Genomic DNA, 22,809 nt, shown 5'->3' on the forward strand with positions numbered 1-22,809 from the left:
AAGGGGAGAAGCACCTTCCCAGCCAAAGGCAGCATCAATGTCGTCTCTTCTGCGCTAGACCTTGGAGCACCAGCACACGGACGTCTTCCCCCGCAATAAACTGCATTTAAGCGAATCTCCTCTCGCATAGCGTTATTTGCAGAGGCATCAGCGTTTTATCCCGGTTGGTAAATAATTTAAAAAGCGGTGATCTCGGCCCTCAAGTTGTGGTGGGATGAGAAATAGGGGCAAACGCCCAGCGCGGGGAGAGCGTGGCCGAGGCGGCGCGGTCCGGGGCTGGCCCAGGGCAGCCGCTGCCGGCTCTCCGGGATTCACGACCGAGGGTTTCCGTAGCGTTTCCGGGATTTGGGAATCTGCTGCCTACAGAAACCCTCGGTGATGGGCGCGGGACGGGGAAGCTCCCCCAGCGCCTGTAGCTGCGTACGGAACCGCACCGCGCGTTCCCTGCCGCAAGCCGCCCGGGGCACGGCCAGCGGCCGCCGAAAGCGGGCCGGCCGCCGCCGCCAGGTCCGGGCGGACCTGCTCCGCGAGCCTCGGCAACGCGACCGCCTGGGCGAGGGCCAGCGGCCCCGGGGGCGGGGGCGGCCACGGCGGCGCTCCCCAGGGCACCTCGGCACGGCGCCCGGCCGCCCCCCGCGCGCCAACCGCCGCTCGCGCGCCCAACCGCCCCCCGCGCGCCCAACCGCCGCTCGCGCGCCCAACCGCCCCCCGCGCGCCCAACGGCCCCCCGCGCGCCCAACGGCCGGCGGCTGCCCCGCCACTGCGGGGCCCTCGCCGCCCCCCCCCCCCCCATGCCGGGCGCTGGCGGGGGCGGGGCGGGGCGAGGTGCGGCCTGCGCGCCGGAAGTGAGCGGCGGGGGGGGAGCCCGGAGCGGCGGCGAGCGTTGGGGCGGCAGCGGCGTGGAGGGAGCGGTGCCTCCGCTGCCGGGCAGGGACGCGTCGCCGGCCGCCGGGCGGAGGCGGTTCCGCGCTCGGCGGAAACAAGGAAACGGGAAAGGAAGGGAGCGGCAGCGGGAACGGGTATCGGCGGCCACCATTAGCGGCGGCGGCGGCGGCGGCGGGAGGGGCAGCAGCAGCAGCAGCCGCAGCCGCGGGGGTCTGCGGGCGGAGCGGAGCCCGGGTGCCGCCGCCGGCAGCGAGCGGGAGCGTGCCCGCCGCTTCGCCCCTCGGTTTTGTGGGGAGTCGCCGCTGCCCGCCAGCCCGCCGGGGGCTTCCCCGGAGCCGGGGCGAGGTGAGTGGCGGAGCCGCCTTCTTGTCGGTTTTTTTTGAGGGGGCGGCGGCGGCGGTGGGAGAGCCGGCGGGCGTCTGCCGGGCCGTGGCGGGCGGGGGGGCGGCGTTTCCTGCCGCCCCCCCTCAGCCCGGCGGCGGGGCGGGGGCCGCTGAAGGACCGCTGCGGCCGGGGGCTGGGTGGGGAGGACGGCAGCGAAGGAGTGCGAGAGGGGCGAGGATTTAACGGCCCCACGGTCTGTGTCCTGCGCCCCTCCACGCCCCGAATACCGTCGGGGGATTTTTTCAAAATGGGCTTTGGAACGCTGATGACTGGTGGAGGTTTTTTGCGTGTGTCCGTCCCCCCTCCCCCCCCGGCTTTTCTTCGTGTAAGGCATGCCTCAGAAGAGGCTGGGAAGTAAACCGGGGATGCGGGAGGGATGTAGTCTGTGGCATCCAGACAATGTCAGCTTGGGCGAGTCTCCACCCTGTGGAGCTGCGGGCAGTCGGGTCCCCTGCACAAGCAGCGCCAAGTCTCTCTGTGCGACCCGGGGAACCAAACACGATCAAATTCTCTCTTTCCTGGTGCAAGAAATGAAAAATTGGTTTGGATTGGTGGTTATAATGTTTTGTTTAAAAAAAAAGAAAAAAACCCCACCAAACCACCAAAAAACCCACCCTGAAATCTTTTAAGCTTTTTAGCCATATGCAGGCTGGTGTGTGAAGAGCCTCCCAAGCGAGGCTGGTGTCTGCATTGGTCTTCATGAAGATGGGGAGAGTGGTATATTATTTTTTCTGCATGGGGAAAATCATTGATGGTGGGAGGGAAAGGAGGAGTGTCTGTATACATGAGTGTCACGTGACCTGTGTAAAATTCATACAGGTTTACTTATTTTTCTCCTGCATTAATGCTAGTCGTTTTAAGAAGCCAGTGACTTATCTGTTCATTTTGGAAGGTCTTATTTCTTTTGGAGTTGTTACCTTGTGTGGCAGAAAATAGTCACCTGTGTGCTTGGGCACTGTCTTTGTATTTTATCATTTTTACTAGTATTTCAAGGCGTTTTATGTTTGTACCTGGTTATAGGTATTCAGAATGGGACAACAGCAGTATAATTCCTCTTTTACTGGAAGAGTATCGGTAGCCTCGGTTTGGCACAAGTATACTGTTTCACATGGCTAATATCTTGACATTGCTATTCATGTGATGGAGGAATGGGAACTACTGTTTTGTGAGACTGTAGAATCACAGCCACTCCATTTTAAACAAATTGCCTCTTTTTGTCTGTTCCCCCCCCGCCACTCCGCTGTCCTCCAGACACGGACACATTAGCTTGTAAAACACCTTTGAGCAGAAAAATTAATTTAGATGTTTTTTGATGAATGAATTTAGATGTTTATTGAAACAATATGTCTAAACCAGCAAATCTTCCTATTTTACTGTCTGTTTAATCAGCTTTTCTCTGCTGAGAATTTTCCTGTTAAAATAGAGGAATAGAAAAATCACTTGCTAAATCATCTTGAAGAGCAAAAGTATAGGTCATAAATTTCAATTCTAGGGAATTTTTACATGTAAGTTATATAAAGATGTAGACATGTCCATATTTAATACGCTGATATCCTCCTCCTTGGGTAGGTGTGGTGGATAGTGGAATATAGAACTGTTTCTCTGCACCTAAGCTGGTATGTGGTTTTTTATGTTGGTGGGTGACACTCAAATTACCTTACAGAAATCCACATTAGGGAGGCTTTTTGCTTTCGTAGAACAAGGAGCTAAGTGGCACTAAGGAATTTATTTATTACCCTCCTACAAATTTAATTCTCAGATATTTCCTTAAAATGGCTTGGTTTTTAGACTCATATGGCATGCAGTGAAGAGTTTTTCTGACTCAGCATGGGATGACAGAGACAGAAAAAGTATTGTTGAGAGATAAGCCACAGTTCAGGAAAGCAATGTAGTTTACCAGTTGTTAATCTCTTGAAAGAATATAAAAAATAATGTGAAAAGGAACACCGTCAAATTTTGTATAATCTTCAATCTGCCTTCCTTGTGTAATATCTTGAGACCACTGCCTTCAGGTTTGAATTTCAAATAGTTTTCTTCCAGTGGAGTAGTGCATTGACATAAACTGTTTTGAACTTCCTGTATATTGCAGCCTGTTCCTTTCTTAATAAGGTAATCCATGGTACAGAGAACACCTGTTGGTTTAAAGGGGTATATGAGACTGCTGTGGTAACTGTTGTAGGTGATGGTTCACTATGAGTTTAAGAGGCTTTATTTTTCAAGAGAGTGTCTCAGTCTTCTGAGTATCAGAGTATGTGGATATTGCCTCATTTCTCCCTTCCCCCCAAACCACTGACATTTTCTTAAGCTGTAAAGCTATTGTGTTGCTTCTTTATTTGAATTTTGCAAGAATATGAACATGTGCTCATTTATCTTTTCCTTTAGCATCAAGATTTTTAATAAAATCAGCTAGCTTTTCTAGTCAGAAATAGTTATTTCTTTGTGCTCTTAATTGAACACCTTTATGCTGTATTAATCTGATCTTTACTCGTCATACAACCTGCCTTCCTTCTTCAAATGTCTCTCAGCCACTGGAGGGGGGAAAAAAAAATAAATCTATCAAACTGGGACAGAGTTAAATCTGAGTGACTAAGCCAGTTAGGCAAATATGAAGAATAGTGCTGAGGATCCCAGCCGTTAAATAATTTAGATGACATTCTTAATAGTAGAAAAATCCAGATCTCTTGTGTTACAAATGAAACCAAAGGTTGCAAAATAATCACGCTGCCTTTTCTGTTATATTAAACAATGGTTTTATTACTGAATTTTCAAGTAGAACTGAAAAAATGTGCTTCACAGCTTCCCATTAACATCTGTTCATAACTGAGGACCCTGCTGATTAAATCTAGAACTTGTTACAGGCACTTAGCAAAGCCAAAAATGTCCAACTTGTATTTCAGCCCCCAACAATAAACCAAACACTGAAGGGTGTGAAACATCACAAAATATGTATCCATTCTCTGCAATTGCTAGAAGAAAATGTATGTTGATTTACAGCTGAATCAGGCAATCTCAGATAAACAAGCCTTATAAAAGGGGCCAGTCCAGATCTGTTTTATTGCTAAGGTTTGATAATACGTAGAAATGACAGCAGACTGCTGAGTAGTTGTGTTTAACGTATTTCTATGTGGAATGTTAATTTTATTTAATGAAATGTAGCTTACAAAACCAAAGTTGTTGTATTGAGTGAGTCTTTTTAAGGGTTCAGAAAATATCCCTATCATGATTGGCAGTCACAGATTTTGAGTGAGTACGCATATTGAATGCTCTCCATCTGTAGCAATGCCTACAAGGTTAAGGAATGCCAGTGAAGAAACTGGCACTATAATTGCTATTATAATTGTTCTTCAGATAGTCAAGGGATTTAAGTTTCTTTTTGTTAATCTGCAAGCATTATCATCACTTAAAAACTGTGTTCATTGAAAATGACATATTATTTTCAAGAGATTAGTACTAGAAATTGGTAATAACAATCCAGTTAAGCATATCAGTCCCTGTGAGAAAGACAAGTCAAATTCCTTGATGATTCAGGTTGCTAATAATCGTCCTCATAGTTGCAAATCTTATAAAGACTAAGAAAACTGTCTGCAGCATACTTTTTATGCAGCTTGATCCAGATACGTTGGCTGATATTTTTTGACTTTTCAATGAATTTAAGTCACTTCTCTATTTTGTCCTAAGTAGTAATTTTAATTATTTGCTGGGAGAGGCTTTTGTTGAAGTGTTTAATGTAAGATGTTACACAGAATAATATTTTTGTTGAGCTTGCTTTTTTTTTAATAGATCTGTTAATGAAGAGCGCTTGAAATGTCTTGTTCTGTGAGCTGTCACTCTATTTGTTCGGAATTGTATGGAGGAATGTGATGTGCACGAGAATTTGAAACTGGCCTGAGGTTAAATATTAGGGAAATTATTTTTTGCCATCTTATATCGTGATGAGTTAGTTGAATTCTATAGAGAGGACTGGGGTGGGGGGAGGAATTCCAGAGCTACTATAAAAATAGTTTTAAAACCTTTTAGTCATAGAACATAATTTTTACCTGTTACTGAATTTCTAGTCTCAGAAATTAATCATATTAAATTGATGTAATCAGAAAGGTGATTGAATCTCCATTGCCTCTGGTCTTTTTAGGAGAGCAGTGTGTAAGGTGAAAGTTTTTATAGAAGAATATTATAGTGAGTCTGGTGAGGGGAATTACTATACACAGTAGCAAAACTTTTATGATATATTTACTTGAGTAAATATTTTGAAGTGTTCAAGAACGCAAGTTGTTGCTGATAAAAATGTACTGATGTTGCATAGAGCAAATGGTAAACTGAATGAGGGTGGTTTTCATCTTGTGTGAAAATTACCTTAAATATCATCCCTTATTGGAATGTTAATGTTGTATTGTTCTAATTGTTGTATTTGACATCTGCTGAAATGGTTTTATACTGTGTAAGGGTGTCAGTACTCTGCAAATATAAGTGTTTAGAGTAGCAAGTTGTGCTCATATACTAAAACGCAGTGCCCTTTTGCTGAAGCTGTGTTAAGCACAGATCCGAATCACCTTACTGTTTCCTGCTGTTTATGACAGCACAACAGCTGATTTCTAGCAGATCAGGATTAGAAAGAAATAGGAGCAAGAAGTGACATCATTCTCCAGTTTCGTGGCTCTCTTCAGTTTTATTACTTGTCAATATTACACTTTCATCTAAAAAAGTATTGGAGAAGAATAGAGAACCTGCTCATTTCTCTCAAATGCATGTATGAAGTCCAAAAATATGCTAAATAAAACATACATACAGAAAGGGGCTGGAGGGAGACTAATTGGCATCCTTCATGCTCTCCAGTAACTTTACCATTCAGAAAGTTTTGGGAGCAGTTGCATGGAGACTGGCAGAAACTTCTGTTCATGTGATAGAGTTGAAGTCCACTGCCTATTGCTGGCATAGGGTCCTTGGCTACCGTCAGTGCTGTGATTATCTCATCTTGTCCTGCCCTCTTCCCAAAGACTTAGCAATTTGCCATATTTGTAGGACCTGTAGTATTCCTGGTGTATCTTTTTGTCCTTAATACTGGGCTTGAAAAAAAATTTAAAACAGTGTAACTGTGCTGTGCTTAGAGTTGAGGTGTGCAATGCAATTACTTCTCGTATTTGTTTTTTCAATTGTTGCCTTAGTGGCTCTTCCAGTAGGAAGTAACAGTTCCATAGTTTGCCCCCTAAAGAAAAGCTACAAGTAGAGCTTGTTGCTTTCCAATGATACATGGCTAGACTTCATCTTGATGCAAATTCTGTCATCTGTTAGCACTTTTCTGCTTTAAGAGCAGCCATCTTTAGCATAGAAAAGATAGTTCATTCTATGTGATCATAGTCGTAATGTCTGAACTTGGTTACCGAGTGCTTGTAAAAGTGCTCCTCCAAACTAAAACTGTTGTCAAGCAAGTAGTTTCTGCTTCTACTGTCCTACTGTTGTGTATCAGTGACTTGTGAAAAACTCTGCAGGTTCTTTGAGGAAGTGCTGCAAACTCTTCAAGGATTACTCTGTGTGAAATTTTACTTTATTGTCTGAAATCCAGTTAGTCATCGTAAAAGGAAAAATGTTTCCAGAAATGTCCAAAAGACTTAATTACTAGCCTTACTGAAACTGTAATTGGTAAATCTGCATCATCTGCTTGTAAAATTGGATTTTGAAGGCTATGTCATTAAATAGTGTTAGAAGTACAAATCATGAATATGTATCAAGCATTGATGATAAAATAATCCCATCTCAGATGGTTGAATTCTTACTCTGATATCACCTTTGCAGTTAAATCCCTTCAATATATGTCATAAAATTGCCTGCTGAGTTAAGTGCAACACTAAAAGTTGAATGAGATACTGCATACTTTGAAAAATGCTACCTTTACAACATAGAATTCATAAAGGTTTTTTTGGCGTGGAATTTCATTCTTTTTGGAACTTACAGATGGTGCTAAGACAGTTTTGCCCCAACTGTGTTGTTTCAGTCATTGATGAAAAAAAAATATCTAGTGTTTTTTTAATGTCTCTGGATTTCTTTTAAATAGTTTCATTGATTATTATGATGAAATATCTCTCTAAAATGCCTATTTGGTTTAATCGGTGAGAAAGTATACTGAAACTGTGTTTGACAGATTTTCCTCTCTGTCAAAGGGCTTGTAGCTTTGTAGTGATACTCTTACATTTAACTCTGTGAAGTTGCTGATTTAATCCTTGTGATATACCATCAGTGAAAAGACACATGTTCGGAAGGAAACAGCTTGTGTACATGCTTGCTGGCTTTCTATCTCTCATCTTTCCATCTCCTCGTGATGAGATGTCACTGATAGGCTTTGTTATAGATGCTGTAGAAGATAGCAGTAGCAAAACAAATGCACAGGTTCTTTGGAGGAAGTAAAGTTGCTCCATGCATTGTTTATAAACTTCTTCCAGTCATGAATCTCTGTAGAGATGCATTTGCTATGCCTGTAATAGCTGCAGGTTTGCAGTTGTCCCTGCTTGCATCTCTGACAGTGCTGACCCAGTCTCAAGAACTGTATGTTCCACTCAGTCTTTTTTTCTAGTAGGTCCCTTAATGAAACGCTATTAATAAGAGCAAAAGAGAAGCAATTGAGATGAGAGACAATTTTTTTTTTCCTTATGCTTTTCCTGGCAGAAATATCCGTAGGTCTTATGTAGCTTTAGTGATCACTAAACTGTTGTGTGTTAAAAATACTCTTAAAAAGAAGAGGCTGGTGAGATTTAATCCAGGTAAGTTCTGTGATGCTGTTGTCAGCATGATCCACAGCATGCCAAATTGGTAAAATTGAAGGGGTGATGAGTTGCGGTGAAAGGTTCTACCTTTGGGGAGCTGTTGAGAGAGGAGAAGTTACATCCTTGTATGTGTCTTCCTAGATCATGATTATATAGCTTTGAAAAATTAAAGGTTCTTTTATCTCTGGTATGTAAAAGCATTTTTAAAAATAAAGACAAACTCACTTCTAGGCTGCTATTTGTATCTTACAAGTATTAAAAGGCATCTGTCCAGGGTTTCGGAATCTGTTGTAGGAAATACTTTGCACCATGATTTTGTAAATTAATCTGTTTTCATATCTACATGACAAATGTTATCTGTACTTATTTAGGAAAGCTGGTTCACAAAACTGGGATGGGTTCTAGCTCAATATTGAAAACAATATGTTTTCAAGATGTTTTCAAACATCTCATGAATGAGGCTGACTTTTGCAGCCTAATGATGATCTTCTAAAGGTGAAATTGGCATGGGAAGTTTATAAGTTTTGCAGAAAGACTGTACTTGCGTACTAATTTCCTTAATTTTAATCCTGTTTTTTTTCTACTTTGTGTCTGAGCTTATTGCTTGTTACTCCTCCTCTTCATGGTTTAGAACAAGAAGTATTGAATTAGGTGGGAAGAGAAATACTCTCTAACAGATGTGAAACCATTACATTATGACAGTGTTCCCTCAGGTTTTCTCTTATCATTGGATGGGAATACGCAAAGATAAGTTAAGATCTGAAGTTCTCAATTTGCGTTAACTCTGAAACTCTCTATCTACAAGGACAAGACACCCTATCCGAAATAAACGGCATATCCACTCTGGCTTTGTTCAGAAGTGAGGACAATGTTCTTTGCCCAGGGCGGTTCCTCAGTTGTTCTATGAGAGGTATGTTACTGATGGGTTGTGTCTGGACTTAAAATAAAGCCTCAGTCGCTGGTATTGTGCTGTTGGCTATTCCTGGGCAGTTTCCTTCTCGGGTATGGTTGTTTTCAGTTTCATCTTGACTTGCCTAGTTCGTGCCTGTATAGTGATGAGGCATCTTGCATAGGATTTTTGATGCCATGCCAGAAGCCAAGCATTCCAAGCTCTCTTTTTATCCTTAGTAATTTTGCTTCCTGCTTTTCTCCTTGCTAGAAGGATCACTGTGATCTTGTTGCACCATTTAAAATTGAGTTAATCATTGTTGGAATCTGTTTTAATATACAAGTGCAAGTTTGGACTTCCCAGGTGTCTGTAATCATTGTTCTTCACAGGTGACTAAAGACCTTTTACACAAATGTGTTTTACAGTGCATTTAAAAAAAAAAAAATTCCCATAGTGGAAAAAAACTCCTCAAGTTGTTCTGAGACTTTAAAGAAAGATGCCTTACAGACCTCTGTTCTCCAAGGAAGTTGACACTTATCTTTTTAATGAGTGACTTAAGAAAATGACCTGATTGGACATGTGGTTCTGAGTGGCTTTGATAGAAACATGGATGATTGCCTGCTATTCCCGGAAAAACATTCTGCAAGTTTGTTGTGTGTTATCAGTGACTAACATTTCTAGTAGTTTGGATTTTTAGTTAATAATAGTTGTGTCTGAGGGCTTTAAGAAAAGCACTTGTGTCTGTTAAATAGTGGCATTTTATTTAGCAGGTTGGGGGGGAAAGCCAGTAGTTTTCACTCACTAGTAACTTTGCAAGGTAGTAGTACTGACTAAAACTTGTGAATTCCTTTGGCCATCTCTGAGCAGCTCACAGGTCAGGAGAACAACTCTGCCTGAAGCTGCATTTCAGAACACTTTTTCTTTCATCTCTACTTAGGTATGTCTATCAATAAGTAACTTAGTGATATCTTATGATCAGTTCTGTGAAACTGGAAGGCTATTTGTCAGATTGATGTGAGTACCAACAATAAATTCCTGCCCAGGGAAGAAGGAAAGGAATTTTTTTCCTAAAGAAATGTTCAGGCGTTCTGGATTAGGAACCTCAGAGTTTCTAAGAAGCATAGCCAAAGTGGGAAGTCTCATTTTCAGCAATTAAATGGAAGGAGAAGGAGGGCTGCATAGAAAAGCGTGAATGTTGTCTTCCCTTCTGGTAGCTGGCAGAACGGAAAATTGAAGCAATAGAGAAATGAGTGAAATTTTTAGGAGGAATGAGGTATCCATGTCACAGTTCTTGAAGTGAAACATACAGTGCCTTTACGAAGACAGGTCTGTATTAACTAAACTCCAGCTGATAGTGCAGCATACAGCTTAACCTTTTGTGCTTGCTATCCTAGTTAGTGAAAATCAGAGACTTTCCTGTTAAAATAGAAAACAAACCTCCCAAAACTCCACTTAAGTGCTTGTGATTAGCTTGAAAGAAACTTGCTATTTTGATATTGCTTATCCCTATTTATCTTGAATCTATGCAAAAACTTCAGAAGGTCCTCAAAACCAACAACAATTAAAAAAAAACAACAAACACTTGGAATTATTTATTACAACTTTTTAATGAAAAATCTTAGATTATCTTTTATCAACTAGAATGGAATATTCCTGGAATGACTAGGGTGCATTGTGGGGTTGAAAGTCCAGTGTAGAGCAAACAAAGTATTTTCAGACTGTGCACTTTCAACTTCAGTGGTGTTTCATTTCTGAAATGTGATGACTTGGGTGTCTCTCTTTTTGAAAAGCAGTGTCACTTAATCTTCATCCTCCTGAAGTACCAGGTAGTAATGTATTTAGAGGTGTCATGTAGGAAATTAGCTTGGATAGACTGTTGTGCCCAAAAGTTTGGGGAATGATTTTGTGTCGTCTTTTTTTCTGGGCCTGAATCCTTCAAAAGTATGTTAGGTTTGTGTGGCCTTTAAATTTAAAATACTCATAGTGTAGGAAAAAAACATTGTCACTTGACACAAATTACTAGGGTTTAGTGATCTGGCTGTCTGCTATCATTGTCACAAAAAGAGTTTAAATTGAACTGCTGTTGCTTGCTTTCTGGCCTAAAGACTGATCTGAGTGTCGTACATGAGGCATGTAACTGTATTATCTGTGACTTAAAATATTCCTCATATCTAGTACCTTCTGATGATTTACATTTTCCACTGATTCTTGTGAAGTATGTACTTACTTGTTTTGAAGATGACAACACAAATTGTTATGTCCCTGTATAATGTGACCATGGGCCAACCTCATGTCTTTGTACACTGTAAAGTAGAAGGTGCGTTAGAATTTGTGAAATGAGAATTGAACCTGAAAACAGTAATAAAATAGGTCTAAAGTGTTTGTAAAACAGGAGAATGTGCTTTAAAGCAATGTCTTCCTAAGACTTCGTTTAGTTTCTCCGTTTTGTAGAGCATAATAAAACCCCTGCTTTCTGAGCTTGGATTCCACCTCTCCATTTTTTTTTTTTTTCAATCTTGAAGGTACACAGTCTTCCTTTTGTTTAAAATGTACCTCACCTGAAACTGGAAGGCCAGAATTTTCTACTTTTCTGTATTTATGCTCATTACTAACTTTCTGAGATAAACTTATTCTGGCATACTCTTTAATACAACTCTTGACAGGCTGTGAGTATTTGAGAACAACATTTCTATATACGTGATCTGATGAAACATGATAAAATGTTCCAGGATATTGATATGTCTTGTGTAGTACATTGTTCCAGTTAAAGCTGCCTAAATCTTTATTTTTCTAGTTTAGAGTGGGTTGAAAAGCAAGATAAAGGGCCAGCTGTTCTCTTATGAAAATGTTAAAAATTGCAGCTGACCTTATGTTGTCTGCATGCTTTTTGCCTTCCCGTATAGATTTAAATATTTGGGTTTACAACTGCGCATGCTTTCACTATGTTATGATGTGCCATGAGAGTTGAGAAGGCATAGCCTACTGATAAATTCAGCAGCTGCTTCTTCATTCCTAAAATGACTTTTGCTGGATTGCTTTCCTTAAAATGTTGGTATTTTAGCATGATTCAGGCAGGATTATTGACAGGAATATGGGACTAACATACATTCAAAAGTAGGGCTTTTCTTGTTTTTGCAGTATGATTAAATGTTTTGTATCTGGATACTGTATACAAAGTATGCATCTTAAATCATCACCTTTTATCACGTCTGTTTATTCCAAGACACTCAGACTGAAGTATCAAACTTGGAGTATAGTGATAGTCATTGTTCAAAACAGTAGTATGTAGGGTATGAAGTTGGGTTTTTTAAAATAGAATTTGGAATACATAGATGGTTAACCTGTTAAAATGTTGTATTATTAGTTCACTTTTGAAAAGAAAACGTAAAATTTTGCCTGTCACGACTCATTGTGGATAACTGTAGTGCTGTGATGGAGTCATCTATTAAACTAAAGAACACTACTTTGTGGGGAATTGAAGGTCCAGTAAAAGAAACCCTTAGTTCGTTTAATATTTTTTTTGTAATTTCTGAAATTCTGCTTGCATCTATAATGTGATTAGTAACATTTCACCAGGGGACTGGGGGAAAGTAGCAGCAGTCTGGTCCTGTGTGCATCAAGAATCGTCTATGTAGTTACATGGAACTAGTTTGAACATACGGTTTGAGGCTTGTATTTGAACACTAGTAAATGGTGATGATCTTCCTATCATTAGGTGTGCATGCAGCAGTCTGGTATTTAATGGAATACAGATTGATAACTATGTAGTTTTCATATTTTTATTGCCCCTATGCTTAATATATTTTATAGATCATGTTTAGAAAATCTGTAACTAACTCTGACCTTTTTCTTTCCAAAGATGAGCAGTATTAACACTGAAATGATATTAATGACTCTGCATTCTGTAAAAAAAAATTTGATTTGTGCCCTCTGTGTATTGCTGATCTTTTATAGTGTCTTGAGGAATAGGACATTATTTATAAAAACAGAAAGTTAGGTCTGCCACAGAGGAAGCATTATATTATGGATTAAATGCTGTCCTTGTCATCTTTGAACCACCATGTCTTGTTACATGCATGTTTTTTTTCTTTATACAGTCTTCCAGTTCTTGAGTTGCAGACAGTGAGAAGATTTGAAAGTTGTATGTGTAGCTCTCTTGTTCTCTTTTTGGGTTTGGGGTATTGGTCTTGGAATGTTTGCTTCTGAAATGCCGCTTGATTTGAAACTGGATAGGTAGAAAAATCCTTTTTTCTGTGCTCAATTTTGTACTTGGGCTTATGTTTGCGTGCATGCTCTTAAGTTTTGTTGGCTAGAATTGTCCCACAGGAGATACTGTGTCCACTGAGAACTGGACAGAATATTGTTCTTTGTGTTCCCCATCTCAAAATGCACATGGGGGAAGGTTGGATAGTACAGTTAGCTGTGCTGGTCCTGTGCTTTGTACATATTCTCCTCAGCTGGGAGAAATTCTTTAGATGATGCACAAGAATTGAAGAAGGGGCTGAGAACTTGATTTTAAAAAATTTAAACTGTCAGGAATAAACTGTCAGGAAATGGAAAGAGGTACCGTTAGAATTGACCTTACTACTTGGCACAGAAGGCTGTGAATGATTCCACAGAGGTATTGCTCTTTTAATTGTTTTCTTCTGAGAGAAGGTTGTGACATCAGATGAAGAGTTGAGACCAGGAATAAATAAGGTCTTAGGATGCATCCCATTCTTTTGGATGGGAATAAAAAGGATAAAGGATGTTGTGGGGCATGCTCTGGCTTGTGATTGAGCTGTTTCATCTCCAGATGTCATTAGTGGTTGCACTGAATGGATAGAGACAGTGACACAGAAATAGTGCTAACAGCCAGGCATGGATTCCTGGTAGTCATTCTCAGCAGTATTGCCATGGGACCATGGCCAGTCAGTTCCCTTAATAAGTGCAAACGTCCCCTGGCAGCTCTGACAGAGCAGCTGCAACTGATGTTATAGCATACTAGCACCTAGTTGTTGCATCATTCACTGCTGATTGTTCTAGCTACTGTCCAGTAAATAATGAATTTTGGCTAGTTTCTTGACTAAAAGTTCCGCATGCACCTTGATGACCAGTCTTTTGAAGAGTGGTTATTACACTAACTTTGCACTGATTACAGTTTTGTCAAGCTTTTGTTACACTGCTGTATAATCAGGCAATATCAGAGGTTAAGATTTTAGAATACTGTTGAACAGTAAAAGGAGAACAAAACGACGTGACCTATATCTTGATCTTTCTCATTGTTTGTGCGACTTCCCTCAATATCATGGGAAAATTGCCCAGGAAATACCATGGGAAAATATCATCCTTCAAAGTGTGTTGGAGGATTTCTGTCAAATGCAAAAGAGAATTTTCAACAGAACGCCAAATCCAACTGTATGAGAACAGAATTTGCTTCAGCTTCACCAGCACAATTTAAAAGCTACATTGTGTATAAGTAGTTTAATCAAAAAAAACCCCACCAAACCCAACCCAACCCCAAAACCTAACTATGTTCTCTGTGGGAATGTTCTAAAGACTTCTTTATTGAGACTTAAGTATTTGAGGACTCTTACTAATGGATTACGTTGGTAATACTACCTGTATCTTGTCTAGTGCTTTTAGTATACTGTTGTAAATAAAAATAATGTAAAGTTCTTTTCCTTTCTAATTTTCTGACCTCTCTAATACAGTTGCAGCTAGAAAGTGATAGCAGTGTGTACTAGGAATCCATTCTTTGCCCATGTGACCAGCAATGTTTTCCACTGCAGCAACAGCGGTGTGTGGAAATCTTTCCCAACTTTCTGCCACTGACTTTTGGGCTTGTTTTTCTCTTTCTTACAGAAGCTGGGCTTTTCTCATTTGTTTACCTTTCCTTGAAAAGGGGTGAGGAGTCTCATGGTTGTTTTTTTGCTGTTTTTTGGTACCTTTTTTTTTGCCCTTTTTTTAAATGGAAAAGCTTTTTGAGGTTTTCCTTCTAGTCTTTGACTTGTAAAATTAAATTTTAAATGGCATACTGTCTTTTGTATGTGCGTAAAATTGTCCAATGCCAGATATGCTATTGTAAGTCTAATATTTCTTGACTTTTTAACACTGTGTTTCTCCTTTCTGCTATCACTTCCTCTTGGAAAGAGAAGACCTGATTTGTTTTAGATGAGCAGAAGATTTCTATAGAGAAACTTGGATTTTCTGACTTTGCATATACAGATTCCTTGGATTGTCTGCTGCTCCCTGCAGATCGTTTAGTCTTAAGCTTTTTCTTATGATGGGAAGGAGAGGTCTTCTGACTCCTTTCAGTACTTGATTATGAGAGGGGGATGATGATGTGTTTATACTTAAGTGGGAGCTTTGCATCAAGAGATCTCCAGTACCATAATGAAGCGATAGCCCTGTTATATTGCTAGAAGTCTTCCTGAAAAGCATTGATGAAAGCATTCTTGGATGCTAGGCTTAAAATCAAAAAGCACTGATAATGTTATGAAAACATTTTATTGAAGTTAGACTACCCATTTTAAAATTAGATTTCATTATGTTTGGTTTTTACTGATGTGTCATACTGGTTGAAAAGCTAGAGTTCTACCTTGTCCTAATTCTCCAGCATTAAAAAGTTCCATGTTTGTTTTGATGATCAGGAACCAAACATTTTCTTTACAGTTTTAGGTCTACTTTTACTATTGAGTAGAAGGAGAGGGGAGATTAATGTCAGGAGATGCCTTGACAAAAACTTCATTTCTAGCTACAGGACCATGTTGTCTGCCCATCCCTCTGCATGTTTTAGAGTTAGTCGAGCAAACTACCTGCTGTGATGTAAGTGGACAAGATGAGATGCCCTGACCTGTATGGATGACCTGTAATATGCTTCTTGTGAATGAAAAGGAGAAAGAAAAAAAAAAGCAGACGTGGTGATTTAATAGTAAGAGCTGTAATACCTCATCTTTGAGATGGTATGACATCTCTAATTCTGAAGGGTGAAGATGGATGAAGTCCATCACCTGCAGAGATTTCAGGACCTCCAAAGAAGCAGCTCCATTTCATTCCGGTGTTCCTCTCCTGCTGATGGGAACGGATATGTGGCACTATCAAGTGCAACATTCCTTTGCAGTCTGAATGTGGTCCCTGGCAGAAGTTATTAATAAATAAGTACACATAAATAATTTAATTGTATATTTTAGTAATTATAAGGTACCTTTACTGCAGAGATGTGTTGGGATGCAGGGAGAATGTCCAGAAAGCTCACAGTGAAATGAAATTTATTACTCTGCAAAAATTATTTCTATTTTTGGCTTGTTAACCTGTTCTAATTTGTCACAAGTTGGCCCTTTAAGGTGTGCTAGGCTGTAGCTCCTATCAGCAAAACTTCATAAATACTTTGGAAAGATAATAGAAAGAAGTTGCTAGCAAGACTTAGACCTGAAAGAGCTTTTACAGGTCTGAAGGAAGATAGAAAACCAGTAAAACCCATGAAATAATTTGGGTTTTTTTAAGCTTCACTGTAAATCCTTTCACAGTGCTGCTTTTTTGATTTAATTCAGCCTGAGAGGGCTAAGATTCAAGTGTAGTAATCTTTTCTACAAAAAAATGAAACAAAAAAAATATCTTCCAGCCAATTCACACCTCATGTTAGCAGTCTGAGGAGATGAGACTGTAGGCTGATGGAATGTTCCACAAACTTCTGCACCTGCATAAACTTTTTCATAGTGCAATAGACAAACACAGCTTGGAAATTATTTTGCTTTTAAATATTGAGGTGCTAATGGATTAAGAGACTTATTGTAATGTGGCTTTTAAACTGTTCGCTGTCACTTATACTTTAAATAGCTACTTTTGCTGCTTTGTGGCTCATTTTGGCTACAGCAAATTAATGCAGATCAGTTCTTTCTTGCCAACATGTGAATGTGGTCCAAGTAATTACCATTCCTAGTGTCACAAATGACATTCCTTATACAGTGTGGTCAACTCAGTACAGCTGCTTTAGCAGTAAAAATAGTCATTGTGGTACACATTCCACTTTTAGTGTTATATTCTGTAGTTTATTCATCTGCCTCATTCCTTGGAGAGGTCTTTATGCCAAAGAAGATATTTCTGAGGCAACAAAAATAATTGTTCTTTTGGGATGTTCAGAAAAAAACTTTACTCTGAGGCCTGCCAAATTGTTACACAGCTGTTAAGATGATACAATGTTTTTTTGTTTGACCAAGGTTGTAAATACGAACTTCCTTCCTCCTGCATTTATATTTAATCTAGCTGTATGCAGAATTTGTGATCAATCTCTTCCAAATTTCTGTTGAGGCAGAGTACCTATGAAATGCTTAACAAACCTCAACATGCAGTTTGTATTTGCTTATGAAATGGGTGGCCTAATTTTCTATGAGCTAGATATAACCTCCTCCCCTAGTCCTGCCAAAAGATGTATGTCTAGAATAAGTGTTTGTCCTGGTTTTATATAGCAGAAAAATATTAATCAGTGAGAATTCTTGACTGGAATACCCTTAATCCTGTGAGGAGTTCACTATGGTTAAGCATACTTAGTTGCACTTCAAAAACAGACTCAGAGTGGACAGTAGATTCTGATGCATTTGCATGTGTCAGGTATTCCTGCATTTCTTGTGAGCCATGTTTCCTGCTGCTTTCCAAATTATACTGAAGGATATGACAACACTGGCGATCAGCCTTGAAGACAGGCTTAAGTGTTTTGGAAAGGAACTGACACTGGATGCAGTGATACTGTAAACTGAGGTAGTATTTTGCCTTAGGAAGGGCATGGCTCTTTAAGCAAGATGCAAATTCAGTATGCATTACAGTATAAGCTTGGTTTTAGCCCTGTTTTTCTAACTAATTTTTAATGCTTAGAAATTGCATGTAACTGTTTTCATATGGCGAGATGAATTTTCATGTTCTGTAGGAAAAAACCTGAGGTAGTGTGTGTTAATAATAAAATATCCATAAAAGGTTTGGCTCTTTCTAACTATTGTAGCATCAATATGTCTGTAAAAGTTGGTTTTTTTCTGTTGTTTGGTTGTTTTTCTTTGTTTAAACAGTATTTTGGTAGTACAGTTACATTTGTAGCAGGAAAGATGAATTAAAATTATCTGACTAGTTGAGAAAAGTCATCTATAATTTAGCCTTCTTGCAAAGTTTTCCATTTTTCCACAGAATTCAGGAAAGAATAAGCCTTGATGGCTTCTGATATTAAGATGTGATGGCAAAGACAGGCAGGAACATTTGTGTCTTGACAAACTTGCTTACTTGAAGTTTTCTAAAGTTTGTGGGTTTGATTCTCAGTTATATAATGAAATAATAATAAATACAGTATGTATGTTTCATGATCACCTTTAGAGCTAGCTATTGGGAAGACAAAGACCCTGCTTTCAATGGCAACAAGCTGTTTGCGGAGTATCATGAGAAACCATAGCCACAGCTGAGAGTGTAGTTGGCTTGTACCCTTGTTTAAGTACTGAGCTCTGTACACCTGTTAAAACCAAAAATTTAGGGAAGCCTTGAGAGTGTGCTGGTGAGATGTGTCTGTGCTGGACAAGGACAATGGGAAGTGGTCATTCTTCCTTCTCCAGGGAACAGAATATGGGGTCCCTCTTCATCTTTCCATAAGAGAGAGATCATTTCAAACACCAAAACCTGAAAATTGTAGTTGCAATTAGGGTTCTGTTTAAAAACTTAGAGTCAAGGTATACAGGGATCTACAGCAGAGTATTCTTGTAAGTACCCTTTACACTAAGTAAAGGTCTAGCAGAAGATATTTTAAAAGTGTAATTCCAAAGGAATTTTGCAGTCTTGACTCTGGCAATGTGGGTAAAAGATTAGAAAATTCTTACTTTGCTTGAGTTACTCCAGACTTAGCTTGGCACTGTTAATATCTGGTCATTACACAGAATTTTGTGAGCCCTTAGTGTTCCTTGCTTGGAATTATAAGTGTGGGGTTTTGGTGTTGTGTTTTGTTTTGTTTTTGAAGTATTTAAGTATGTCCAAATATTCTTATGAAAGAATTTGAATTGAGGTGTTTCTGAAAATATTATGGTATGACATTAACCATTCATGCTCATATCTTTTTTTTGGTTTTTGAAGGAAACCCAACAAAACCCCAAACCACACATGTAGTTATTAGCATGTAATGGTTTATAAAGCACATACTGTACTCTGGAAGGCTCTGAAGGAATGTAGGAGGAAGGGTGCTCTGTTGCATGCCTGAAGCTGGTCACCCCATTTCTCTTTCTCATTGCTCACAGCAGAGTTAGAGGCAGTCATCTGTGTGCTGGTGGTGCCAGCAGATGGTGCATCTTCATCTTACTGAAGCCATATACAAACTTCGAAACAAATGTGAAGTTGTATATCGTGGCTTAATTTCTGTATGAAGACTGCAGAATGTTTCTTACACTGGCAGGAGAAGCAGCCTGTATCAACTAGTAAATGTATGCTTCAGACAATGAAAAATTGAAGTGACTTTAACTTCATGGAATTGGTAGTAAACTGCACAATTATAGCTCTACCCAAATTCTATGATTCATAGAATATCTCAGGTTGAAAGGGACCCATGAGGATCATGGAGTGCAACTCCCTGCTTCTTGCAGGACTACCTAAAACTAAACTGTATGACTTAAGAGCATCATCTAGATGCTCCTTGAACTCTTGACAGGCTTTGTGCCATGACTACTTCCCTGGGGAGCCTGTTCCAGTCACCGACCACCCTCTCAGTGAAGAACCTTTTTCTAATGTCCAATCTGAACTTCCCGATGAAGCTTCATGCCATTTCTTCATACCATTTCATGTAGTAAAGGAGTGTTTACATCTAAGGGAAGAATGTCTTGTTTGTTCCTGATAATTTGGGAAAACTATGCTACAAATACAGGCCTGTTAGTGTAAGCCCTTCCTTTCAAATTTCACTTCTTAGTGGAATTTGTGTTGCAACAAGTATTCATTTGTACCTTTGTCATCAGTTCTGTGATGCATTAACAGAGCTGTGCCTTTGCTCATGCACAAATGTTTCAATGTTATGAATACCTATAGACTATTCTAGTGAATAAGTAACTCACATTGGAGAGAGAGTTTTCTTCTATTATTTTATAAATAATATATTTTAAAATTATATACACAGATTTAGAAGCACAGATGTGCTTACATGTGTTGCTGGTTCTGAGACCACAAATTCCAATATATGCAAGGTCCTGTACTTGTAAAATAAAGATTCCAGAAATGTCTGACCAAGTAAGCATTAAATGAAAAAGTGCATCAGGGAAAACACCATTTCTGTATTTAGCCTCTAATTTGAAAGCTCTCTGTAATGGCATGGGCATGCTGTGTTTTCATATCTTGTGCCTCAGTGCTACAGAGTTAATGCTGGAAGTTCTCTGAATTCAGAATTATTAATGTATTTATGGCTGGTAATGCTCTACTATTTTTTTTTTTCCCCAAATTGTTCCAACATCTGTTTAAGTGTAGTCTTCTCTGGGGATTAACTTGATATCTGAGAAGTGCTAAAACATTAAATGCTTGTAATGAAAAGTACAAGCTTTAAATATGCTTGTAGCTTAAGTAATTTATTAAGACTTGTCATTTTACTGATTTGGTAAAACTGATCCAATTTTAATATAAATAAACGCAAATGCAGTACAACTATAACTGTTTTTCAGTGTCATGCATATGTGTTTGCATATGCCCTACAGTAGGTAGCATTTGAAATTTTCTCTGTACTGATTGGAAAAGTAGCCTTTTCTATTTATTATGAACTTAAGAATGTAAGCCAAGTGTTTGATTTTTTTATAGTACACTGTGAGCTGGAAGTAGAGTTGCAAGTTACAGGTGAGCCTGTTACATGTGAACTTGCTGCTGCCAAAAAAGGGAAGTCCCACTTGTTTCTTTCTCTGTCCCTTCTGCCAGCTGTCTGGTATGAACCCAAAAGAATGTGTTGGCTCTCTTATTTGTCCAGTCAAAGGGTAATCTATTTGTGTTTGCTAACTCAGCAGAAAGATTATTTTGGTGTTTGGAGTGTTGAGTGAGCTTTCTGGTGGTTTAGAAGGTTGAGCAGGCTCAGTGATGTTCTGGAGCAAAGTGCTAGTGGATGTAGGGGAAGGAGAGTCCGTCGTTTTCTTGACAGCAATGAAGTATTAGGCTGGCTAAAGCTTTAATGTGTGAGTTATTTTAAATTGTAGGAACAGGAGCTTAAAAAAAAAAAAGGGCAGCAAGCTGTCGGGAAAGCTTGTACAAACATTTTTCCAAAAACTCCTTTGGAAAGGACTGTAGAAAGTTGGCTCTGAAATAGAGAGAAAGAGAACTACAGTTTTGTTGCTTGTGAGGCAGTTGTTGGTGTTTTCTAAATGCAAAGAAAGCATTCCTCCAAAATGTGTTGGGTTTTGTTGGTTTTTTTTAATATCCTGCAGCTCTTAAATGCCAACAACAATAATAAATTGCCTGAATTTCTCAAATGCTTTGCTAAAAGTAAGTGTAGATTTACTCAGCTGATATAGTTGTAGGTGTATATGATGAATGAGTTGATCATGCAGAGTAATGCGGCTAGGAGGTAGGCTGCCCCTTTCACAATAGCATGTTCCTGGGAACAGGTCAAATTGAAGGAGTAGGTGAATTTTTTTCTGAAGGGGTAAGCACAAATGATCTGCTGTCTTCAGCATATCATAGAACCTGCTCCTAGCATTGCTTTTCCTGGGCGACTTGAATGTGGTCTGTGTGAATTATTTTGAAAGCCATTCGCCTATCTATCTTGAGAAATAGACAAGCTGAATTTACCTATGACTTTTTACGAAGTAGCACGTTCCAAATAAATCCAGTACAGTGGAAGAGAGGCTCTATGGCTGCCAGGAAGGATGGCAGTCAGAGGGTAGTTGCTATCAAATGAAATAATCCTGCATTTTGCTGCTGAGTATTCTGTGGGAGGGTGCTGTGTGGCAAATCCCATGAGCTATCCTGTAGAGTACCGTTCTTCTTAACTTGAAAGCTATAGGGACTCTTGATGTTCACAATTCAGTTGTCCCCCAGATTGGTGAATGCCATGGAGTATCTCATTCCTGTCCCTATGAACTTGTGTTTCTTAGCATGGAAATGAAACGACTGTACAGTGTTTTTCAGTCAGTGTGACCCTTGCTAAGAAGCCCTGATGTTTAAAAAGGCTCATTCACTTCTTGTTTTCCACGCAATTTTTTTTTTTTAATACAAGTACCCATGTTACTTTCAGATGGCTTTAAAACTAGCCATAAATTATATCAGTCTGATCTAAAAATTGTGACTTTACAAAAAAGTTTTTCGTAAACTTTAGCATTACTTTAGTCAGCCTTAGGTGTTCTTTCTTCTCATCATCTAAATCTGTCTTACTTTGGTTTGTTGATTTGCCACAGAATCAAAGTTAGATGAGAGACAAGAATAATTGAATACTGAGTGATAGAACTTCCAAGCGTGTTTATAAGCAAAATGTAATGTGAAACATAATGCACCGTGTATATATGTTTGTGTGTATAATAGCTGTACTCAGCCACCTGTTTAGGATTATCCCTCACTGAATAAAAAAACCTCACTAGTTTAAAAGTTTTGGGGGGGGGAGGATTAGTTTTAATCAACCAACTTTTTGGAAAAAATCTTGGAACTTATGTTCCTGAGTGGCAGTATAGAGTTTGTTGACTCAATTTATTTTATTTTTTCCCCACAGTTGCAGTAGCAAAGCACACTACTGTCTGTAGTTTTCATATGCAAGAAAAGTTCCATTCACAAAGCTACCAAGTGTGGTGGCAGCAGACTTTACAGTAGTTGTTTACGTGACTCAGGGGCTGAGCTGTTTAGACAAGACCTCTGCCACTTAGGATCTGAACAGTGTTTCTTAGGAATGCTGGCCTAATCCCATGAATTTAAATCCTTCTGTTTAGAGTCCTTCCTTAACAAGAC

General features: G+C 39.6%; 1 protein-coding gene across 2 annotated transcripts in view; it reads left to right on the plus strand.

The window, feature by feature from the left end:
• Positions 1–865: 865 nt before the first annotated feature.
• Positions 866–22,809, plus strand: part of RAPH1 (Ras association (RalGDS/AF-6) and pleckstrin homology domains 1) — a 97,481-nt gene continuing 75,537 nt past the window's right edge. The window contains exon 1 of one of the 2 annotated variants that reach the window (XM_049799606.1): positions 866–1,230. The gene's annotated coding sequence lies outside the window, so the exon portion shown is untranslated. The remainder of the gene's footprint in view (positions 1,231–22,809) is intronic. The other variant, XM_049799611.1, reaches the window with a different exon arrangement.

Source organism: Accipiter gentilis, chromosome 1 (assembly GCF_929443795.1).
Source record: "Accipiter gentilis chromosome 1, bAccGen1.1, whole genome shotgun sequence".
In the NCBI taxonomy this organism is placed as follows: domain Eukaryota; kingdom Metazoa; phylum Chordata; class Aves; order Accipitriformes; family Accipitridae; genus Astur; species Astur gentilis.